The 24,221-nt window shown below is 42.1% G+C and overlaps 1 protein-coding gene and 1 long non-coding RNA gene across 3 annotated transcripts in view; one reads left to right on the top strand and one right to left on the bottom strand.

Moving 5' to 3' along the window:
* The window catches only part of gramd4a (GRAM domain containing 4a), a 471,921-nt gene that overhangs the window by 69,203 nt on the left and 378,497 nt on the right, over window positions 1-24,221 (bottom strand). The window lies entirely within an intron of this gene.
* On the top strand, window positions 5,107-9,658 carry LOC309691729. 2 transcript variants are annotated; one of them, XR_014272102.1, is made up of 2 exons: window positions 5,107-7,092; window positions 7,769-9,658. It is a non-coding gene; the product is annotated as an uncharacterized lncRNA (long non-coding RNA). The 2 variants fall into 2 exon arrangements; XR_014272103.1 differs by having other exon boundaries at window positions 5,107-7,049.

Consider the following 24,221-nt stretch of genomic DNA (forward strand, 5'->3'; position numbering starts at 1 on the left):
AAGTTATATTTTTTACTGTAACAACCACAAACATGTTTATTGAATCATATTTCTTAACTTTAAATGCAAATATAAATTGTAAATTTTAAAATCATAAAAATCATACAAGTTTTGCAAACAACAAAGTTATTTGCAGCCATTTACCTTTTTACCCTTTTTTTTAAAACCATTTCAAACTATTTACATAACAATCAGCTGTTCTGCATTCAATAAGATGCCACACAAATATTTGTGCCTCTCCAAATATTTCTGTCCACTATAAAGGAGAACATCACAGCCTGATACCTGCAGGTCTGACAGCAGGTGTATCACTCATCCTGTTTTGATTCAGCAGTCGCCTCATTGTTCTGACACACAACACAAAACTATCCACAACACTACACACTAACTACACAAGACAACACATTAACTACACACTCCAAACATGCTAAACGTCACAAATCTCTCACATCTCGAAACTCGCTCTCTCTCTCTCTTTTTCTGCTGTCTTTCTTTCTCTCTCTCTCTCTCTCTCTCGCCGTCACTCCTAAAACTTCCCCCTCTTCCTAAACAACCAAATTCCACCAACATGAAAGGGCAGTTTTTTGTTTTGTTTTGTTAATTTTTTGGTCATAAGCAGAGAGTACTTGCTGCGCTGTCCTTAGACAGTAAACGTGACGACACTATTGAGGAAAAAACGCTGCGTATATATTGTTTATCATGACTCTGGTTTTACGTGGCCTGATGAACACCCATAAATGCCCAGGCCATAACATGACCTCCTAATGTCAAATAATGGCATAAAGGGTAAAAGATGCTCACATATAAAGACACATCAAAAATGTTTCTCCTATCTGCTCTCCCGCCCAAGCTGAAGCACCTGAGCAAAACACAGCTCCTCCTTCCTGTCAAAACACAAAGCTGCTCAATAAGCCCACAAGATTTCAAACAAGAGCAGGGCTCTCAGTGCTTTGTAGTGGGCAGAATCTAGCTTTTTTTCTCACTGCAACAAGCGCTTTGAAAATACTCCCCCCCCCCCCCAAAAAAAAAAAGAAAATTAGATTTAGCCAGAGGCGGAGGAACACCGATGGGTAGAGAGAAAAAAGCAGAAAGAAAGACAAGGGGGGGAATGTAAACACAGCACACTGAGGCGAACAGAAAATCAAAAACCAGTAGAAGGCGGTCAAATGAAAAAGAAATCAGATCTCTAGATAAAGTAAATATCTTCTCAAGTGTGTGTCCTTTTCCTCATCTCCAGCACTTTACAGGTGCTTTATAGCATTTGTTATACTTGTGAGGACCCTCGCTGATAAAATGTTATAAAAAAAAAAAATCCTTTCTCAAACTCTTTAATTGTATTTGGTCCTTATGAGGACAGAAATACAAGAATACACACACCTTGCCTGTACAATAATTATGTAGAAGTCTGGCAATTAAATCATGAAATGAACGCACGGGGATGAGAGGAATCCTAAGGAAGAAAAAGAAAAAGGATGGATGTAAAGGGCATAATTTGGAACAGTATCTACAAAACTGCCAAGCTAACAACACACTTAAAACATTATTTCAGTAAAAAGGACTAGATGTTATAGTCCCTGATAATGGGACTATAACATCTAGTAAATCTGTAAATCTATTCCATCTTGACAGCACTTGGGAAAAAAAAAAACGATATTCCCCTCACAGCTGTTTAGTAGAACAAACCTTGGTGCAGCAGCCAATTAGCTTATCTTAGAAAAGAGTATGCACAATAACTGTGCCTACTTTTGTAGGACATGTTGAGCCTAATTGAATCTTGCCACTGAATGACGCTGTATATGCTAATATAGCTAATGTTGCCACTGAATGAAGCTGTATATGCTAATATAACTAATGTTGCCACTGAATGACGCTGTATATGCTAATATAGCTAATTTTGCCACTGAATGAAGCTGTATATGCTAATATAACTAATGTTGCCACTGAATGACGCTGTATATGCTAATATAACTAATGTTGCCACTGAATGACGCTGTATATGCTAATTTTTTGGCCCAATTAGGTATCTGGAGCCACTCATCTCCCTTCATCCTGCTGTTAATCTTTGAAAATTCCCAGCTACTACAAAAAGATGGTATCAACTGTAATCAGTTAGGCACCAGTGGAAATCAATGACCAAAGTCTTTGCCTCTGTGTTAGCGCTTTAAAACACCTGCTACATCCTAGATTTTGAAAATAGGGTGTAATTTCATTTACTTACAAATATGTACAGATGGAGCTGTAAGTACACAACTTCTATATTTGATATTTTAGTAGAAACAAAATAGAAAATTTTACATCTCACAATAAATACTCTGTACTGTTAAGTGCCATAGCATGCGTTAACTTTGCCGTTTAACATTTTCATTGTGTAATATATGTACATGACGGTTGCTACACTATTCAGTTTGGCTTCATATTACAAATACAAATATAATAAGGAATGTTCTTGCTTTCCTATTTATAAGAAAAAAATTAATGAAACATTAAATTTTCCAGGGCATAGGTCAGAGCAAATTAGATATTTTTCTTTTACAAACATTGATCAACCATAACTTTCAAAAGGGCAGTGCAAAAACTATAAAAAATTTAAACTGACATGAATGAAAAAAGATGCAAATAAAATGGGTTTTTTTTATGGTTGAACCCAAAATAAACTGTTTATTACATTTTTTTATATGTATAGCTTAGTCATTTATTTCCTTTTTTTTGTGTGCCTTTTTCCTTTTACTGTTCTTTAACTTCTTTTTTTCTTTTTTCCCTTTTGTGATGAAGATGAATGTGAGAATTGATTTTCCGAGCACAGACATTGCCATTTCTGTGTGCCTAAGTAAAAGGAGGAAACCATCTAAAACATTCAGTTGCTGCAACCACAACATTTCAACACATTCAAACTTTTCCTTTACAAGCTAACAGTCTATTTCTTGTTTGCACTGCACTCCCCACCACTGAGGTTACTGTTAACAATGTTTGTTTGCAATGTACTAGCATGCTAGTATGACTTACAGTATAACTTATTTCCTGTAAATAGCTGAACTGTTGCCCTCTCATTCTCATGCAGCTATCAGTAAATATGTTTGCATAGATTAAATGATCGCCTAATGTAAGAAAAAATACATTGAAATAAAGTAATTTTAAGCTGGAGGAATTACAACCTTTGTCTCTGGCCATATTATAAACTTCTACCACCTTTTCTACAAACTGTGATAACAACCTATTTGTTCTTTGGGCACAAAGACGTCTTAGAGTCAGTGCTTCATCTTTTAGTAAATTTTAAATGGACTAACACTGACAGAATGTTTCAACTGTGAGCACTCAAAGCACTTTTTATTAGAAAGCTCATTCACTCACACACTGATACGGAGCTTTATTCTGGGCCTTAAGTGCTTTCCCACAGTTACCAATGCATGTTGGTAGCACTTTGAGGTTCCATGTCTTGCCCAAGGACACTACAGCACTAATGAAGCCAAGGAATTAAACCACCCACCTTCTGAATGGGGGACAACTCGGTCTATACCCAGAGCCAGAGCTCTCAAGTCCTTGTCCAGCCTTTATATCAAGTCATCTTGCTTATACATGTTACACCATATGAGTTAACATGCAGGTTTGTGAGTTATATTTGTCTTCCTACTCACTGACAAGGAGGGATATCAGTTTTTTCCCCAAATTTAGGAAAAAAACTTTCCATTTCGCAGCGGAGGACTTTACAGTGTTCCCAGGAGTTATGCTGTCCTAACATTTTGCCTCTGGCAGTTTCCCAAGGCAAGGCAATTGGTGTTGGGTGAATGGGCAGACTAAGTGTGATTCAGAGGACTCTTCTGAAGACAATATGAATGGACTCTGTCTCACTTCAACCAGATCAAGGCTCGTGGTCCAATCCTTTGTTGCTAAAACTGGTTCTTGGGGATTAAGAAAGTGATGTCCTTCAGGGAGAAGTGGTATGGTGTCACAGTGTGTGGAAGCAGACTGTCTGGAGTGTGAATAGTGGACTCAAACGCAGACACAATGGAACTTGGAAAGTAACTTGAATTAACAAAAGGTACGAACAAAGGGCAAGTCAAACTGATGTAAAACTATTAACCTAAACTGGGAAAACTAAAATTGAACATGAACAAACCTGGACATGAACACATTAAAAACTTGGAAATGTGAAACAACAGATGACCTGGCAAGGAATGAATGAAAACACACAGACTAAATACATACAGGAGGTGATCAGGGGAAGTGAAAACACATGGGGAAACAGCTGACTGCAATTAACATGATGATGCCACGGGGGAAGTGAAACTAAACACAATGAACAGGGGACACCAGACCTCTTCAAAATACAACAGGAAATATAACGAGACACAGACATGGCAACACAAGACTGACAACATCGACACACAGACACGAAACGCATGAAAGGCGAGGGAGACTTAAACACAGGGGTGAAGGCACAAAGGGAATCTAATAAAAAATGAACTTTGACAGGGCTACATAGGCAAAATAGAACTGAACTTCGATAAGCTAATGAACTTAAACATAAACCGTAAACATCAAAATATATTAAAACTCAAAACACTGGGTCAAATGACCCAGGATCGTGACATATGGATCTAAATCAGGATCAAAAGTTTCAGTCATTTGAAAAAGTAATTTGGAACTGAAAGTCTAAGTTTTGATATTTAAAAATGTTTTTTAAAAATGTGTTTAAAAGAAGAAATGAATAATTTATTTTGAATAAATTATTATTTTTCATGCATTTTTTTTTTTTACGGTTTAATTTTTTTTCTGCTTCAGAGTCATTTTTTGGTTTCAAACCCTTTTTTCCAGTTTCAGATTTGTTACTCTGATTTTGTGTTGTGGGTGTGTATCAAGGGGTAGACGCAGCTGCCTTGTCACATTTATTACAAGTTAAAAATTCTCTCCACCACCTCTCCTTCTCGGGATGCTGCTGGCACCAGCCAACAGGTACGAAACACAGTTTCTCCTATTATCATATAATGGAATATATTGATAAGTTAATGTTTGTAACATATTGATATACATTAAGGTCAAAGATAAAGTAAGGTATAAAGGTGTATTAAGGGGGATGGGGGATTTTAATTTCAATGTAATATACAGAAATGAGCGGGTGATTCTTTTATTTCTCTACGGAGTTCATCACTCTTATAGCTTAGCGACCAGGATCAAAAGTCTGAAACTGGAAAAAAAAAAAGACCTGAAAACTGAAAAAAAATTAGACTTGAAACTAAAAAATGAATTTGAAGCTGAAAATTAAAAACTGTTAAGAAAAAGATTTGCATGAAAACAAAAAAGTTTATTCAAAATAAAATTATTCATTTGTCTTTTAAACACATTTTTTCCAGTTTTTAAATATTAAAACTTAGAATATCAGTTTCAAATCATTTTCTCAACTGAATAAAACATTTGACCCTGATTTACCTCCATTAAGGTATTAAATATACCAGTGTAGTGGAGATATCAAAGATAGGCACGGCTGTGGCACTGATTCAGTCTTTGAGCACTGCGGTCGCCCCGGTGTGTCGGCCAGAACACCACTTAAGGCTGTGACCAGGAGATATTTTATACATATGACGTCTATGCGGGCCCGTGTGTATATAGATTATAAATTACCTGTGTGTGTAAATAAGTTCTATAAATCTGTTAAATCTGAAACTCCTGCTAAAAACTTCCTTTCTACAAACTCTTTTCTTTTCTCTCCCTCTTTCTCTCAGTTGGGATTCTGTGTGTGTATGTGTGCTGGAGAAAAAAAAAAAAAGGAAAAGGGTCTCTCTCTGTCTTTGTGAGAGAAAAAAGGTGGGGGCCGAGTGAGCCCGCGGGGCCGAGCGGGTCCGCGGGAGCGAGCGTGTATGCAGAATGAGGAAGTAGGGAGTGAGAAGGAGCGAGTGAAAAAGAGTAACTGAGTGTTTGGTGATTTTTTATTATTTCAGAGGCTCTGGGTAAGAGTTTTGACTATATTGATTTAATTCTGTGGTTTTGGAGTTGGCGACTTTAGCTGTGAGAGTTGTGAAAAGAGCAGGTTTTTCTTTTGTTGTGATGTTAAGTATAAATTCAATAGACTGTGAGTAATCGGTGTTTTTCTGCCTATTGTGCTGCGTGGAAGACACAGAAGTGTAGAAATGTTTGTGGTTTATCTTTGTTTGACGTTTTATATAGAGTTGGTTGATTCAGGGTGATTTCTCCCGTTTAAGGGAGGAGTTGGATTGTGGTTATGTTAAAGCTTTGCTGTAGGGGTATGTGTGTGATTTTGTGCTGGCTTCGCATGTTTAAATGGATGCATAGAAGTTTGTGAGTGAGAAATTGTTATGGTGGGGTTTAAAGTTAGTAAAGAGTCAAACAACGCCCACTGTTTTAAAAAAGGCCCAAAACATCATAAAAGACACCTCACATCCTGGCCACTCCCGGTTCGAACTGTTGCCCTAAGGCAGACGGTACAGGGCAATCAGAGCAAGGACTAATAGACTCAACCACAGCTGTTATCCAACTGCAATAACACATCTGAATACTACAAAAATGTCCACCATGCCACTCTTGTGTTAATCTATGCACGGTCTGAAGCATGACTGTGGGAATACTTAGTATTTTAAGTATTCTATCTATTTTATTTATTGAATTTTATTGTTTTGTTTATATTTTGATATTGCTAGGGATGATGCAATGATCGGGGACCATTCTTAATTTCGTTGGTCTCATGACAATGACAATAAAGTTTTTGATTTTGATTCTGATTCTGAAATCAACCCTCCTCAAGAGTTCAATAATTTAGGCAGTTATGTTTATACAAATACTAAATGTATGTTTAGTGTCTTCATACAGGTGTTTTTTCTTAACCTGGAAACCTGAGTACGGCAGCAGAAGACAGGCCAAGCTTTGGCTAAAAAGTCACGGCTGGACACCAGACTTGTCCCCACCCCTCCCGGAAAAAAAAGAGAGAATGTAGTTTTAGGCAGGTTTTTCTCGCTGAACTGCTCTGGGTGCTGTGTCCCTGAATCTCACCAGTGTTAACCTCTGGCGGAAGACATGGAAAAAAGGAAAAGATGTTCCTGGTAAATGACTGAAACAAATAAAACCACACACAACCAGAGAAAGGTATGAGAAGTGTGAGGAACAGACACATGTGCGTGTTAGAGAAATGCCTCATTTGAGAAAAAGTTAAATTAACCCATACACTGCATTTCGTTGCCCTGTACCTGTGCATGTGCAATGACAATAAAGTTGAATTCTGTTCTATTTTATTCTATATACAGACGCACCCATACATGCAATGAAGAAACAGCTTACATACATGTGCACGTACATGCAAGATTAAAGTAGCGACACTTAACATACACCTGTTTTTAAATGATATAGTTTATCCACTACTGACAAATAGACTCTCTGGGTTGCAGGACGACAACTTAACGTGAAAAGACAAAGACACTGGTCTGATGATTAAGTGAGGACACGACAAATTTAGTGGTTAAAGGGGTCGAATTGGGACAGGTTTTTGTTGATTGTTTAAGACATATGACTACTGAATGGGAGAAAATTCCTTTTTAGGTTTCTAAACAGGATCTTAGAATTTTAACACGTGCCTGTGTTGTCCTGTCAACTTGAGGGGTCATGAGTTGATTATGTGGTGAGAAAAAACAAAAGAGGGGGGAAAGGAGACCTCGTTGTTTCTCCCCTCTCGGGATAACACAGCCAACACAGCCAACACAGCACAGCCAACACAACATCATTTTCCTGTTCACCTGTTTTGTTTTGTTTTTGTTTTTTCTGAAAGCCGAAGCTGACCTGGACTCCTACCGTCCCCTCTACCATCGTTGCCCTCTCCGCGACCATCTTTGACCCTTTGACCCCTGAAGGCCACAGCAGCTGGACTCACAACAACAACTTGAGGATGTCAACAGTGCTGCAAAAAAGCGATCTCATGCAGCAGAGACGGGGAGCACTAAACCTAAAGCCCGTTTCACTACACGGGGGAAATTCCCAGACTGCGTCAGCTGACAGAGCTGTGACGAGACGCGCATTAAGCCCGGAGGAAAAGGGAGGGTGAGCAAAAGAATGCTGACCTCTGAGAAGAGCCGAACAGCAGAGCTGCAGAAGGCCGTGGAGCAAAGTAAAGACAGCATAAATAGACTCCAATCTGACGTGGAAGGAAAAGACTCTGAGGTTTTTGCCCTCAGTAAGAGCTCAAGGCATGAGAACAGAAACTGAGCATGGCTCCGGAGGAGCTGGCTGCTAATTGAACTCATCAGTCAGACTTGGAGTTTCACGTACAGGACTTGTAATCAGGCGGAAGCTTGCTGGAGCAGGAGGTCGTCAGACCTGACACAAAGCTCCAACAGCAGGAGCAAACCCTGAAAGAGTTACAGAAGCAAAAGGGTCAAGTTACAAGGAGAAGATGCAGGCAGCTGCAACAACGGATGAAAACAGACCCAAAGAGGAGGGGAGGACCCCAGGGCATGCTTCAGGCCGCTGGTTTACCTAAACTACAGAACAGGAAGGTGATGAACACAAACATACACCAACCCACAAACACACACTTCTGCATGCGCCGACTTAGAATGAAGAGAAACACACAAATGAACACTTATGCACTCGTTGAGGGAGTGAAAACTGATACATACCCATGCACCAAAATCAAAATGTTGATTTAATTCACTAAGAAGTGACACACAATGCTCCAGCTGCTGCAATGAAGAATGCTTTACTGACAAAGGCTCAATGCTGCACACGACAAAGTCAAATACAGAATTTGCTATAATAATAAGCCCAGAGGGCATTTGTGTGGTCTGGGGAGCAGAGTCCGGAGCGGTTTGGTTATGAAAACGATGCCTGTGCGAGATATCTGGGGCTTAAGGCCTCGACTCAATTGTTTACTGTACACCAAAAAGAAAAGAAAACAGCCTGAGCAGTGATGCAGAGTGAAAACGATGAATTAACAGTGTGAGTCTTATTTCAGAGCGCCACATCATTGTGATGGAGATTTAATAAAAGGAGGAACACACGGACAAAGAAGAAGAGAAAGGGGGGGGCAGCCCTTGAACACGATTGCCTGAGGTATTAAAGTTCTGTACTAAATTCTGGTTTCCAGTGTGAGAAAAGTCACGCAGTGCCAGTAGTAGAGCTAGGTTGAGTGATGATTCTAAATTACTGTAAGTAAATCATCGTACACCCGTTCAAGTTTCATGATAACGGGGATCTAGACTTTGTTGAACTCTAGGCAATTTGAACAGCTAAAATTTGAGTGACCAAGTAGCAGTTGAATAAAAGTCATTGAATAAGTGTTGAAATAAACTGGCAGAATTAAGAGAATTAAAACATTTCAAGAGCTCAAATGACTCAATATGGAAACGGTTCAATTTTGTTTCACGAACGCAAAACATATAGGTTTATGAATATGAAAAGGTTGAGGTGGTGTTGATTTGACTCTGTGTAGGTTTAGGTGGGTATTTTTATTGATGGGAGGAATATTCAGTGACAAGTCCTAAGACCCGGGCGTTGGTATTTTTGTTTTTGTTATTTTTCATTTTATTTTGTTTTATATTTTGAACAGTGCACTGATTTTTGTTTGTGAATCTTTTGTTTAAGCAGATCTGCACATCGGAAATTACAAGCATTACACGTCGGCGAGAAAATTGTTGTAAGTGAGTTTCTCCGCATTGAAATGGGTTCTGGAGGAAACACTTGTGGGGACAATTAGAAATGAGAGTCCCTGTCTAAAAAAGGATTTAGCGAGGTAATCCAAATTCAAGTTCTTGTTTTCTTTTTGAGATGACGTCATTTTGCTGAGTGTGGAAACTAAATGCGACGACAGGTTTCACTATCAGCAAAGAAAGAAAGAAATGGATGGAAGGATGAATGGATGAAAGACTGGAAATAAAAACAAACGGACTGACTGGTAAAAGATGACAAGACTAGACCATGACTCAAGGTTAACCACCTCCACCTAGATAGGATAAAAGGGTGGATGAATTTATGTGTGTTTCTTTTTACAGGAGTAGAAGGATGACAAAATATTCGAGGATGAGTGAACCTGTAAATGCCATTTTTGTGTCTTGTGTTGTTTACAGAGGTAACTGCGCAGCGTTACCATTTACATTTTCTTCCCTACAGGGTTACAGTTTTTAATGTTTTTCTATTACAGGATTTCTGGGCGGATGTGTGAAGAAACGGTGTTTATGGGTTAGGAGTTGGTGAGGCTATTGCACTGTATTCTGGTGAGAGTGTTGGGTGAGACACACACCCATTTTTATAGCACCTATGGGATGTGGATGGCTGACTACGGTCAATGTGCTGCTAATGTTTGCTTTGCTTTGGTGAGAAGGGTGCAGTAGAAAACAGACACACAGATCTTTGTTTGAAAGTGGGGCAGAATAATCCCCAGATCTGTGTAACGACTGAAGGGTGGTCTAACCCCGGAAGTCGAAGAAAGAAGAATCCGAGGGCGTTTCTTCACTCCGAGAGGAGGTGGTAAAGGGGCCTGAAGCGTGACAGGCTGAAACTCGAGTCTGAAGCTAAAAGAACAGCTGGGTTGTGGGAAAATTGGAAAACAACGGAGGTGTTGGGGTTGATAAGTGTCATAACGTGTTTGTTTGGTTTGGAAACAAATCCTGGTGTGAGTTGGGCTGGCAAGCCAGCCCAAAGAGGAGGAATGTGACCAGGAGATATTTTATTTTGTATTCTTATGATCACAGTTATAATCAGAAGTATCAATCATTAATCATTTACCATTGTTGAACCAGTTGACAGAATAATCTTTGAACCACATCTATGTTAACATTAATCTACACAGATTATCAGTACTTTAATCAGTCTATTGTTGTTCTGTACTATTCATGTTATTTGTTTAAAGCTGTTTCACAGTTCTGTAACCACTCAGAAGCCTGTGGGTCCTGCTGGACCCTGCCTTAGTTCTATGTTCAGTTCTGCACGTACACAGGCCTTTAAAGTACATGCACGCTCTTATATAACACATGCATGTGTACACACACACTTAGTAAGAATAGGAGGGTCGTCTGAGGACAGTTTTCTGATAGATATACTTTCACAATAGACACGAATAGATATACACACCACACACACTGGTTTTCTCTGAGTGCTGGGCTGAGTGGAAACATCTGGAGGCCTTATAAGGAGAACTTGTGGAGTGAGGGGAACTTCCTGAGTTCTGAGAACTGACTGATACTTATCATGTGACTTGACGTCATCATTGTAATAAAAGCCTTGTGAGATGCTTGTTCGGGGGAGATCGGCTCTAAAAGGCTTGTGATGCTCATCTTCCCCATATGTACATATGTATAATAAAAATCACTATTCTGACATCTACTGAGACCATGCAGTCGTTTGTCTTCTCCTCAAAACTCGAATCATGACAAGGCCAAACTGTCCCAGAGTATGAAAGAAGAAGGGAGCTTGAGGTTCCGTTTGAGGCACTTCATTGTCACCATTCAATTTCTGCGGCTGTAAACACAGCGGGTGTACATAGGTGTGTGTGTGGTTTTCTACAAAAGAAATAAACAATGGAAATAACAACAAATAAAGAGAATAGACAAGACAAACACTCAAATACAGACATAATACAATATAGTTCAAATTTCAAATTCAAATTCAAATTTTATTTGTCACGTACACAGTCATACACAGTACGATATGTAGTGAAATGCTTGGACAACTGCTCGTGACCTAAAGAAAACAAAAAAGGAAAGGCTATGAATAAGATAGGAAATAAATATGAAAAATTAAAAAGGGTAAATTTAACTAGGAAGGAATAAAATATAAATTAAGGTTAATGAAATAACTGTACAACACAAATTAGAATGAAGGGTAAATTTAACTGGGAAGAATAAGATAAAATATATAAATTAAAGTTGAAAATAAAATAACTGTACAACAAAATACACAATACACAATATAGAACTATATAAGAATGTATGAAGAAATCTAAATCTAAATAAATATATACACAATAACAGCAGCTGTACAAGTATTAACTGGAAATGAAGAATATAGTGACCAGTGTTGTGCAAAAACAAAGTCCAGAAAGTCCAGTGTGTGTAAGAACCATATGTGTGGGTCAGTACTGTGTGGTGGTGTGATTGAGAGACCGTATCGCCTGCGGGAAGAAGCTCCTCCTCAGTCTCTCTGTGTTGGTCTTCAGGGAGCGGAATCGCTTTCCTGACCTCAACAGAGAGAACAGTCTGTTGTTGGGATGGCTGAGGTCCTTCACGATCTTCCTGGCCTTGGTCCAGCACCGCCTGCTGTAGATTGAGTGCAGGTCAGGGAGCTCGGAGCGGATGGTGCGCTCAGCTGACCGCACAACCCTCTGTAGAGCTCGTCTGTCCTGCATGGTGCTGTTCCCGAACCAGGTTAAGATGTTTCCCGCCAGGATGCTCTCTATGGTGCACGAGTAAAAGTTCCTGAGCACCTTGGAGGGCAGTTGGAAGTCTCTCAAGCGTCTGAGGTGGTAGAGACGCTGTCGGGCCTTTTTCACCACGGTGTTGATGTGACAGGACCATGACAGGTCCTGCGTGATGTGAACTCCGAGGTATTTGAAGCTGTCCACTCTCTCCACTGGGCACTCGTTGATGACGGGGGTCTGGTAGTTCCTCTCCTGCTTAGTGCTGAAGTCCACTATCAGCTCCTTTGTCTTACTGACGTTTAGAAGGAGGTTGTTCCTCTGGCACCAGTTCTCCAGATTCCTAATCTCCTTCAGGTAGGCCGTCTCGTTGTTATCAGAGATCAGGCCCACCACGACGGTGTCGTCAGCAAACTTGATGATGGTGGTGGAGCTGGTAGTGGCCACACAGTCATATGTGTACAAAGAGTACAGCAGGGGGCTCAGAACACACCCCTGGGGGGCTCCAGTGCTGAGAGTGGTGGAGGCTGAGACATGTCCGCCCATCCTTACTGCCTGTGGTCTGCCAGTTAGGAAGTTGGAGATCCACTGACACATAGATGAGCTGAGTCCCAGATGCTCCAGCTTGGTGGTGAGTGTGGAGGGAATTACGGTGTTAAATGCAGAGCTGTAGTCTATGAAGAGCATTTTAACATAATTCCCCCTTCTAGTGTCCAAGTGAGTGAGTGATGTGTGGAGGAGATGAGAGATGGCATCGTCTGTGGAACGATTTGGACGGTAAGCGAACTGTAGTGGGTCCAGTGTGTCTGGTAGTGAAGAAATGATGAAGTCTCTGACCAGGCGTTCAAAGCACTTCATCACTACTGAGGTGAGGGCTACAGGGCGATAGTCATTGAGAGAAGCAGGGTGGGGTTTCTTCGGGACAGGAACAATGATGGACTCTTTGAAGCATGTGGGGATCACCGACTGAGATAAAGAGATGTTGAATATCTCAGTGAACACAGGAGCTAGCTGGTATGCGCAGTCTCTTAGGATACGACCTGGGATGCCGTCTGGTCCTGCTGCTTTCCTGGTGTTCACTCTCTTGAAGGCTCTCCTTACTTCATGCTCGGAGATGACGAGCACGTTTCCGGTGCTGGCAGTATCTTCCTGTCTGCAGCCGTTAGCGCCGCTAACACTAGCATTGTTGGAGACCTTAGCTGCAGCCTCGAAGCGAGCATAGAAAGTGTTCAGCTCGTCTGCCAGAGTCACGGCCGCGTTCGTCATACCGGTTGTTGGTGCTTTATAGTCCGTTATTGTCCTTAGTCCCCGCCACAGGCTCCTAGAGTCACTCTGTTGGAGTTGTGACTCTAGTTTCCTCCCGTAGCGCTGCTTCGCCTCTTTCACCGCCCTCCGCACGTTATATGACGCGGCTTTGTACGGGTCCATGTCCCCCGTCATGAGTCCCGTGTTGTAGGCAGCGGTGCGGGATCTCAGAGCGTCGCGGATGGTTTTATCCACCCACGGCTTCTGGTTGGGAAACGTTGTGATAGTCTTTGTCTCCACGGTATCATCCGCTAGTTTCCCGATGAATCCCACAACCGCTTCCGTAAACACGTTGACGTCATCGTCGGAGCTGTTTCTGAACATGCCCCAGTCTGCGTCATCGAGTGCGTCCTGTAACGCGGCCACCGATTGATCCGTCCAGCGCGTGACCTTCCTCTGAACCGGAACTTCCTGTTTCAGCCTTTGTTTGTATTTTGGCATGAGGAAGATGGCGGCGTGATCAGATTTGCCAAACGGGGGGCGGGATTGTGCCTTGTAGCCGTCCTTGACCGTAGTGTAGCAGTGGTCCAGTGTCCTTTCACCCCTGGTGGGGCAGGTGATGTGTTGATAAAAGTTCGGCGCTGCGCGTTTGAGGTTGGCGCTATTAAAGTCCCCCGTCACAATAAGCGCAGCGTCCCGGTGTTGTGTCTGGTGCTGTGTGAGTGCCTCATGCAGCTCGCATAAGGCGGTGACCGTGTCCGCTTGTGGTGGAATATAAACGGCACTTACAATGACCGATGTAAATTCAAATATAACATAATCAACATAATCAAATATAAAGATCAGAAAAATATAGTACACTTCAAACTGCTCACACTATGCAACTAAACAGCCTTAGTGCGAGGTTAAGTTACCGTGGGGACATGGGTTACTTCCGGTAGTTGTACAAAATAAAAGCGCCCCCATTATAATCAGTCGTAATGCTCTTATTGTGAAGGGCAAGCGGGAACGCGATCCTTCCGGTCAAACTACGATCGCTATTTGATTAATCCTCGTACCTTATTGTTCGCTACAAACTCCACTACTTTAAAGTAAACAATCACAAGCATCACATACAACATACAGAGAAGGTCTGATAACACAGGAATGACGTTATGGACATACGAGCGACCGTACATACGTCAACAAAGCTAAACCGGGGTAAGCTAACAACATAAATTAGCATATGAAATGAGGGTGAACTCACGCGTTGCATGCGTGGCCTACCGCTCCAACTATGGACTACATTAGCTCCTAAATGGTAACATACTACAGTACTGACACAAACAAAGGCAAAATACAACACAGGTCAATACTTACTTGTCATTTACGCACACATAACATTCCCCAGGAATCAGTGCACCCCCTCCGGACCAACACTGCTCATCCGACATTAAACTGCCCACCTTACTAACCGGATGATGTCACTAGAAGGTGAGCTGGCCCAAACTGACAGAAGACTGAATCTTAAATGAGCTTATATAAACTTATAAACACCAATAAACTATTCTATGAACTTTGGGGCCTTTTATACAAAGTAAATGATACTGTGGTATTTATGTTTTGTGCACACACTGGATCAGGATGTTGTTGATATAATTTGGATACATTGTACCATGTAATGAAAATCTGATTCTATGACATAGATGTTGAGTGTTGAGTGAAGCACATATCTTTTTTATCCTAACCCCACCACAGTGTCCAAGTTTCAGTCTTCTTGGCTCAACTGATTTTCAGTGGAAGTTTTCAGTAAAGTTTGGTACTAAAATAGGAATTGGCAGGATTTGGGTAGGCTTTGAAAAGTGAGAAGAAACGTGGTGATCTTGGAGGTCTTCACTTTTGGACTCGATGTTTCCCATCTCAGTACTAACTGCCCACATGTATTGCCCACACAAGAACAAGAAACAAATAAAAAGAAATAATCTTACCTGCTTCTTCCTGAATGTATTCATGTATTCAGCTGGCAGTAGAGTAGAATTAAGTGTATCTGTGATGTGTAAAAAAAAAAAAAAGGGGGACAATAATAACGCAGATTGTGTCAAAAGTACAAATAAAGTATTATGATGAATTGGACTATCACTTTTCAAATATAGTAAAGTTATTCATTATGATTCAGTGTATTTTGGTTGGGCGTTTAGAGTAAGTTTAGTACATTGCTTCGTTGAAGGAGAATGCATCCATGCAATTAAAAGTGGATAAAAATTAGATCCAGATGTCCCTGAGTGCTTGAGAACCCTCCATTTCCCTCCATGCAAGCCCTGGTAATGTCCCTTTCACTGCATTACACATGCACACATCCTCAGCATGATACTGAAACACAACAGCCCAATGGGAGTGTGGACATCATGTCAGGGAGGAATCTGGGACAACTGTCTGTGCCAATGCTTGTTGTCCTGTAAAACAAGAGACATTTCCATAGAGCTTTATTTGTTCTGTAATATTGCTGGATCCACTTTCTTATGGAGTGTAATGTTGCTGGCTTTTGTTAATTATTTATATCATTGATCTCTGTCCCTGTGTTTCTTAGTGTTCAACTCTCCCCAGTTTCTTCAGTGTTTCACTCTCTGGGTCACTTTTTTATTGCTTCAAGTAGTCTTTAAGTAGTCTTCAGGAATAGTTCTCCAGGCTTCTTGAAGAACATTCAAAGTCTTCTTTGGGTGCTGGCTGCCTTTTGTTTAATTCTCTGTTAAGCGGGTGCCGCATTGCTTCAATAATGTTAAGGTCCCGCTTCTGGGGAGGCCAGTCAGTGACTCTAGTGTTCTGTTGTGTGTTTATCCAGGTATGCTTTGATTGCATTGGTGCTGTCATGCTGAAAAATAAAGTCACTGCCAGATACTTTCAATATGGTATTGCGTTATTGATCCGACACTTTTCTGTGCTGATAATTCCATTAATTTTGACAAGAAGGCCAATGCCCCTGGAAAAAATGCAGCCACAAACCATGACAGAGCCTCCACCATGTTTTACAGATGGCTGTCGACACTCACTGTTGTAGCTCTTTCCTGATCCCCTCCTGATGCATTTTGATGACATAAATATAATATAAAAAAAATAGGTAAAGAAGGTAAAATGTATTTATTAAGCGCTCTCACAACAGCTACATACAGAAAGAGTGAACTATATAAATACATAAAGTACAATAATAGGCAACAAAATATTTTTACTGTTGCTACTGATTTTCAGTCCAGTTCTTTTGTAGTCTGGTATTCCTCAGCCTTTTCTCCCTGTTCCTGTTTTTTCCTTAAGAACAGCTTGTTGACAGTCACCCTTCCATTGAGACCATTTCTGATGAGGCTCAGGCAAACAGCAGATGGATCAACCGAAGGGCCAGATGCATCTTTCAGGTCCTGTATCAGGCTTTTATTGGATTTTTTTTCCTGTTTCTTAATAACATGACTTTGAAATACTGTTTATCTGCTGTACTACCACTTTTTTTTCCTTCTACTTGTCCAGTTTCCTCAGTTTTTTTAAGACCACACTGCACGTGATACATGCACGTGATTGGTGCAAAACGATATTTCTTTTAAAGACATGACATTAAAACACAATCAAAGCATCCATTATTGGTTTCATTGAGGTTGTCAGTGCATCAGCTTAGGATTTGATTAGAGGTATTTATCAGATATTACTTGTTCACATTTATGACCAAAATATCAAACCAGTTAGTGGTGCAGTATTATAAGAAAGCTGCCAGTTGGAAAATTAAACGAATGAAAGTGGAACCAATTTATTTTTAAATGAAAAAAAAATTAACAGGTATGCCTGTCAAACTGTAGCATCATTGGTATTTTTGATATATTTAGCTGAAGAAATTGGAATGTTATTTGTAAACAGCAGTGGTTCATCCCTTGAGCTGGATGCCTTTTTATGCCTGAATGACTCAGCATTAAGTGGCTTAACAAACAATATATATATTACAAGAAACGCTGGCACCTTGGAAAAATTACCAAGGCAGAGACTGGACCAAAATGCAGATGATGCAGGAAAACATGAACTAGTTTAACAAAAGGCGAGCCCTTTATTTAAGCTGAACATAAAAGTACAAAAGACAAAACAAAGTGCAATGAATAACCTAAACCTGGAAAACCTGAGAGACACAAGGGGTGATGAGCAGAGACTCTAACAAGGGACAAGGGGAGACTGAGACGATATAGACACAAGGGGGAAAATATAGGAGTGGAGACAGCTGGGAAACACAGCAGACATAACAAGGTAAGGAAAGCAAACTGAAAGTAAAAAACGAGAGACAAGGACTATCAAAATAAAACAGGAAACAAATGGAGATGCAGACTAAGACACAGAGGCTTGATGCTAAGACAGGGATAAACAAACATGGGAACACACGACAAAGGACGAGAAACAGAGGGAAGAACATGGGAACAGGTAAAGGAGACAGAACACTGAGACATGGCTGGAAAGAGGGACAGCGGATAAAGGAGAGAGATTTAAGCATATATTTATTTATTTTCTTACTCCTTTTTATATCTATTTATTAGATTTTTTTTTTGCACTGATGTAGCCGGTGCCTCGTCGTCTCGTCTCTCTGTATGCTGCACTGGATATAGCAGAGATGACAATAAAGTTTACTGTGACTTTGACTTGACAAGATCCACAAGTCCAGAATACCAAGCACAGGCCAAAGACCCAGAACCATGACAAAATAGAATAAAGTGTAGGGTGGTTCAGGACTTTTGCACAATATAGCTCGCTTCAGTTTGAAAACCTGTCTGTGTCTCCATTTGTGTGTTGTTTTTTTACTTTTTGAGGTATGTGAGGTTTTGTTCAGTCAATTTTACAGCCCTGCATACATGTTTCTGTCTGTCAGTCACTTTTAGGAGCTATGACAGCTTTTGACCCACTGGTATTGCAGCTCACATACTAAGAGGGAGGTAATAACAGTGCAGCACAAAGCCCATCTGTGATCTTTTAGTACGCCTCCCTATGTGAGCTGGGTGATGAAGAGACAGAGAAGGGAAAAAAAAAGGTGGGGTCATAAGGCCCCCGAATATCCACTTAAGACTCATGAAAATGAAAATTGTTCAAAGCACTCAAAGAATCCAATGCAGGCATCCTTCACTGTTCTGCTTCTCGGCGCTGGCAGTGACTCAGACCTGGATTGCCAGTCATTTTTCTTCCCTTCAGCCGAATAGAATCCCAGAGTTAAGAGGCAACTGCTTGATGATCACTGACATTGAGAGAGCCCTGCTGAGTGACCCCTGTGACCCACAGCCTTAAATCTCCAAATGAGAAAAAGAAGAAGAAGAAAAAAAGGAGAGGAGGAGCAGTTTATGATATCGCACTTCAGTGAGCACCGCAGAAGAGAAAAATAAGTATCAATTTTACGAGGGGCTTTAAATCAGGATGGGTTTGCAGGGACGACTTTATCGTTCAATCTGGCCGGCTGCTCTGGGGGTGTTAGTGAGGTTAGACAAGCAAGCGGCGAGCACGCCCGCCTCGCCATAACAATAATCATCTAGCTAAGCCCAAGGCTCACGACCTGTAAATTGATTAAGGAGAGGATGGTGACAGAAAGATTCTCAGCGAGGTTCTCCGAGGCGCTGGGCGATGAATTTTCAGACATTCATTAGGTGCATTGTCTGTCCGAGCGTGCTGATTCCAAAGTGGAGATGATGAGAGGGTGTGAGGGGGTAATGGGAAAACTCCAAACTCATTGGCGGTGTTTATACAAGCTTTCTACCATGAAGAGAAGGGCCACGGCCTGCTTTGTCCTGAGATGAATAAAAAAAATCATCTTCTCTGTGTTTTATTATGGGGTTTCATTCTTCCCAAATTAGAGCAGATAAATCACTTATAGAAAAACGACGGTGCGTTTTTGTGCGGTGTGGGTGTTTAACACCTGTTTGTATCTGCCTTGGTGTTTGTCCACCTGTCTGTGCATTTTGTGTGCATCTCTGCTATTACACCCATGCCTGCACACGTGTCTGTCTGTGTGTCGACTTAAGTCAGCAAGAGGCATAAAGCAGCAGTTGGTTATTTCTGTGTTGGGGGGGGGGGGGGGTCTTGCCTGAGGGACCATGATTAGGACGCTGAATCAGACTCCCCGATCATACGTCACAGGAAAATCATGCAGTTTTAACTTCTTCTGACTTGTTGACACAAACAAGTTAGACATGACTCCATATAACATTAATCAGCCCCTCCAGGAAATTCGAGGATGCTGCAGCAGAGGGCTTTTTTATGCAACATGTACAGTTTCCGTGACAATATTATGAGGCTTTGCAATTGTGGCCAATCTTACACAGCATAACTCATCATTTTAAGGATAACAAAGGCCGCATTAAACTATTTGGACATTTGCACCATTTTTTTTAATCTATAATTTTTTCATTGTACACCACTACCGAAGATTTGAAATCTATCATTTTGTGATCAAAGTACAGACGTTAAGCTTTCATTTTGCATTGGGTACTTATCCGTTTGCACTAGAAAGTGCATTGTGAGCTGGACAGCAGGTGACAGTGAGGACCTGGACATCCTCAGTGTCAGACTGGCTTTTGGGACGTGGTCTAAGGCCATGCGTCTTAGGCTACATCCACACTAATGCATTTTTGTTTGAAAACGCATCATTTTCTCTCCGTTTTGGCCTTCCGTCCACACTGAGACGGCGATTTTGCTCAAGGAAAATGCTGCGTTTTGAAAACACTCTCGAAAACGCATACATTTGAAAACGGTGCTTTCGCGTCGCAGTGTGGACAGCGAAAACGGAGACTTTCGAAAACGATGAGGCATTTTAGTCATGTGATGCACTCATGTGACCAATTAAACCAAGATAGCGGAGGGCATTATGCAGCAGTTGTTTTGTTTGCGCTCAATTTTGCCAGCCCTATTAAAGATTAATATCAGTTTGTACATGCTCCAGATAACTTTTCTTCAGATCCTTTAATTCTCAATCGTTTTTGCAACTTTGTATTTTTGTGTTACTTGCAGCAACAACTCCACCTCATTGTTAGTCCATTTAAAAAACTCAGTGCTTTTCCTCAACATTTTGCCGCAACGTTTCAAAGAGCCGGAAAGTAAATAAACGGCAGACAGAACTGGGGAGCTCGAATCTTCTTGCGTTTAACGCATGCGCAGTACTGGAACGTAAGTGTTTTCGGCCGTTTCAATGTGGATGCACAGCTCTGTGAAAACAGCTGAAAACGATAGTGTGGACGCGGAGTGTCCATTCAAAAAAATTCCATTCAAGATATTTTAGTTGCTTAATTCTGCATGCAATAATGAGGAAACAGTCCTTACCTGGCAATGAAACTGTTAGTCAGTTGTTCAGCAGTTAATCTAATACTTTTGTCAGCCTCCTTGAATTAAAGCTAAAGTTTAATCAAATCTTTATGTCTGTGAAGGTTCTCAGTCATCCAGGTCATCGTTGTCAAAGGAGCTTGCAAAGAAAAGCGTCTGGACTTCTTTAAGTTGTTTGAAGACGTTTCACCTCTCATCCGAGAAGCTTCTTCAGTTCTAAGGTCAAATGGTGGAGAGTCCCAGATATAAACCTAGTGGGAGTATCCCCCCACAGAGGGCTTGTGTTTGGTCCAAACAGCCACTTCACAAGCACATGGCACAACACAGAAGAGCCACCTCCACAGGACAAGACTCAGCTGTCCATCTGCATCTTAAGGATAAAGGACACTCTTTCAAGGATGCCAATGTTCACATTTTGGACAGAGAGGACAGATGGTTTGAAAGAGGAGTGAAAGAAGCCATCTATGTCCACTGTGAGCGACCATCTTTGAACAGAGAGATAAGAGATAAGATAAGATAGAACTTTATTAATCCCTCGGGTGGGTTCCTCTGGGAAATTCGATTTCCAAAAAAGCACAGCACCGACAGAAGTTACAGAGTTATACACACACACATATATATAAATACAGAGACAATATAAATAAAATATACGAAGGGGATAAATAGAATAAATAGGAATAAAAATAAAAATACAAGTGAATTGCACATTTCAAGTATTGAGTCTATTGCACCGTTGACTATTTACAAAAGTATTGCACAAAAGGTATTGTACAGTGAGGTGAAGAGGCACTACAGCTTAGTTGTTCCCCCCTCCTTTGTCCTCCTGTCTCCCCTCCCTCTCCCCTCCAGAGAGGAGTTAAACAGTCTGATGGCGTGTGGGACAAAGGAGTTTTTAAGTCTGTTAGTTCTTGTCTTTGGGAGAAGCAACCTGTCACTGAACAGACTCTTCTGATTGTTTATGGCCGTGTGCAGAGGATGCCTGGCATTGTCCATAATGTCCATCAGTTTCTTTAATGTCCTTTTCTCTGCCACTGTCACCAGAGTGTCCAGCTTCATGCCGACCACAGAGCTAGCCCTCCTGATCAGTTTCTCCAGCCTGGATGAGTCCCTCTTTGCTGTGCTGCTCCCCCAGCACACCACAGCATAGAAAAGTACTCCAGCAACCACCGACTGGTAAAACATCCTCAGGAGCTTCCTGCAGATGTTAAAAGACCTCAGCCTCAGGAAGTACAGTCGGCTTTGGGCTTTTTTATACAGGTGCTCTGTGTTGCATGACCAGTCCAGTTTATTGTCCACCCACAGCCCGAGGTACTTGTACTTGTTGACCACCTCCACCTCCTCCCCCTCTATCTGAACCGGCAGTGGACCTGCTCTAGACCTCCCGAAGTCCACAACCAGTTCCTTAGTCTTTGAGGTGTTGAGTTGCAGGTGGTTTGTGTGACTCCATGCGACAAAGTTCCTCACCAGACTTCTGTACTCCTCTTCCTGATCATCCCAGATACACCCCATGATGGCCGTGTCATCTGCAAACTTCTGAATATGGCATAATTCAGAGTTGTAGCAGAAGTCAGAGGTGTACAGGGTGAAGAGAAGAGGGGACAGCACAGTTCCCTGTGGTGCTCCTGTGCTGCTGACCACTGTGTCAGACGTGATGTCCTTCAGCCTGACGTACTGTGGTCTGTCGGTGAGGTAGTCGGAGATCCAAGCCACCAGGCAGGGGTCCACCTCCATCCTGTTCAGTTTTTCTTGAAGCATACAGGGCCGGATGGTATTAAAGGCACTGGAAAAGTCAAGAAACAGGATCCTGACCGTGCCTTTTCCCCCATCCAGGTGTGAGTGGGCTCTGTGTAGGAGGTACAGGATGGCATCCTCCACTCCGACACCCGCCTTGTATGCAAACTGTAGTGGGTCCTGGGCATGTTGTACCTGTGGTCGGAGGAGGTTGAGGAAGAGCCGCTCTAGAGTCTTCATAAGATGTGACGTCAGTGCCACCGGTCGGAAGTCATTCAGCTCATTGGGCCGGTTCTTTTTGGGGACCGGGACGATGCAGGATGTCTTCCATAGGGCGGGCACTCTCCCCAGTCGCAGACTGAGGTTGAAGACTCGTTGTAGCGGCTCCCCAAGTTCAGCAGCACACGCCTTTAGCATCCTAGGACACACCTTGTCTGGGCCTGCTGCCTTTCTGGGGCGAAGCTTCCTCAGTTGTCTCCTGACCTGATCCACTGTGACACTGGGAGATGTTTGGGAAGAGGGGAGGGGGGGAGATGTCTTGCTGCTGAGAGAGGGATTGGAGGAGGGGGGTGTCATGGTGTCAGGAAGGGGGGGAAGCGAGGGAGGTAGGAGAGTGGGGATTGGACTCTGTAGTGAAGGTGAGGGTGAGGGTGGGGGGGTTGTGGGCTGGTCAAACCTGTTGAAGAAGTTGTTGAGTTCGTTTGCCTTCTCCACAGTTCCCCCCACTGTGCTTTTCTTGGTGTTGTGGCCTGTGATGGTTTTCACACCATTCCAGACCTCCCTCATATTGTTCCTCTCCAACTTCTGCTCCACCTTCCTCCTGTAGGTGTCCTTTGCTTCCCTCAGGCAGCGTTTCACCTCCCGCTGTGCTGCCTTCATCTCCTCCTTCACTTTGCTCCTGAAAGCCTTTTTCTTCATGTTGAGGACAGCTTTGACTTCCTCTGTTACCCACGGTTTGTTATTAGGATAACACCGTACCGTCTTAGCAGGGGCGACCGTGTCCACACAAAAGTTGAGGTAGTCTGTAAGACAGTGTGTCGCCCCCTCTATGTCCTCACCATGTGGGCTTAGGAGCACATCCCAGTCTGTGGTGTCATAACAGTCCCTCAGAGCATCCTCCTTTTCTGGGGTCCATCTCCGGATGGAGCGCGTTGTGACCGGCTGCCTTTGGACGAGGGGTGTGTATTGTGGCTGTAGGTAAACCAGGTTGTGGTCTGACTTCCCTAGTGGGGGGAGGGGGGTGGCTCTGTATGCATCTCTCACATTAGCATACAGTAGGTCAATTGTCCTGTTGCTTCTTGTGGGACAATTCACAAACTGGTGAAAAGCAGCCAGAGTAGAGTCCAGTGTGGCATGGTTAAAGTCTCCAGATATAATAATGAAAGCCTCGGGGTTTTGTGTCTGAAATCTTGCTGTGACTGTGTGTATTTTCTCACAGGCAGCTGTTGCGTCGGCCCTCGGAGGGATGTAAACACACAGATCACATGACTGAACTCCCGAGGTAGATAATATGGTAGATAATATGGCCGCAAGCTAACAGCTAGCAGCTCCAGGTCCGGACGGCATACCGAAACTTTAACGGAGACGTGTCCAGGGTTACAGT

This window comes from Aulonocara stuartgranti (assembly GCF_965226115.1).
Source record: "Aulonocara stuartgranti genome assembly, chromosome: 17".
Lineage (NCBI taxonomy): Eukaryota > Metazoa > Chordata > Actinopteri > Cichliformes > Cichlidae > Aulonocara > Aulonocara stuartgranti.